Below are 1208 nucleotides of genomic sequence, written 5' to 3' on the forward strand. Positions count from 1 at the left end.
CCAATCATTCCTGTGACAGGATGGGACGCAGAGACGGGAGAATTCTGGGATGCTTGTGGGCCAGCTCTCCTAGTATATGCAGCGGGGACAAGAGAGACTAAAACTCAAACACGGGGAAAAGCGAGGGCCAGAACATGGTCCAAGAACGCAGCTGGATGAGGAGTGCATCTAACTCCGAGTGCTCGTGAGAAAACTCCAAGAAAATAAGAGTCTTGGGACCTCAGTTCTTCAAAACTGTTTTTGGAATGTGCTTTTACGCCCCTCCCAGGTGTAGCAGATAGGAGCGAATTTACTCACAACTGGCAACTGTTATGTGTTTATGTGCCTCTATGGAAAACATGATTTGCCATGTGCAGTCTGTCTGCCACGTGCCTTTGTGATTGTAGCGTTACTCATGTGTCTCCTGTTAACCTTCAGTGTGTAAATTGCCCGACGCTCTTGCTGTTGGCCGTGCCAGAGGAGCAGCGAGGGGTAACTGAGGTTCCAGGTGTCAGCCCAGCAGAAGGGAATACTCTCCGGGCCGATCCCGTTTAGGCAAGGCCACGGGAGGGACTGCGGATCCCCAGTGCCTTCTGCTTCTGCTGTGCCTTTCCTTTCCATGTTTGCTGCAGCTCTCTTCCTCTGGTATCAAGCATGGTGCGAGTGGACGTGGGGAGATTTCCACTGCTGTAAGACGGTGTGTTTATCTCTTGGAAACAACCCATTCTACTGGGCATCTTTACCTGTGGGCTGTCAAGATGACCCCTCCATAAGCAGTATTCATTTGGTAATAATGAGAGCCTATTCAGAGTTTTGATGACTAAGAAAAACTGTGTGTGCGGTTCACAGCTAAGGCCATGAGCTCCACCTCAGGAGCAGCTCGGGTTAGTGATTAGAAGGACAGCATCCGAGTCCAGGAGCCAGGCTGGCTCTAATTCTCTTAATGCTGAAAATAGGAAGTCGTGTACCATTAGCTAAGACAAAGCTCCAAATAACTTCAGGTTAGAGCGGACGCCTTGCTAATAATTTTAAGATAAATTACCCTGGAAAACAAGCTGGAGTTCACAAGGACACATGGCTGAGCTGTCTGACTCATTAGGCTAGGGTCGAAAATACAAAATGGCGCCGGGCAGTGGTGGCGCATGCCTTTAATCCCAGCACTCGGGAGGCAGAGGCAGGCGGATCTCTGTGAGTTCGAGGCCAGCCTGGTCTACAAGAGCTAGTTCCAG

At 50.2% G+C, this 1208-nt stretch overlaps 1 protein-coding gene across 1 annotated transcript in view; it reads right to left on the reverse strand.

The window, feature by feature from the left end:
- Galm (galactose mutarotase) overlaps nucleotides 1-1208 on the reverse strand; it is a 64107-nt gene that overhangs the window by 5291 nt on the left and 57608 nt on the right. The gene's annotated exons all lie outside the window — the stretch shown is intronic.

The sequence above is a fragment of the Microtus ochrogaster genome, linkage group LG3, assembly GCF_000317375.1.
Source record: "Microtus ochrogaster isolate Prairie Vole_2 linkage group LG3, MicOch1.0, whole genome shotgun sequence".
Classification (NCBI taxonomy): domain Eukaryota; kingdom Metazoa; phylum Chordata; class Mammalia; order Rodentia; family Cricetidae; genus Microtus; species Microtus ochrogaster.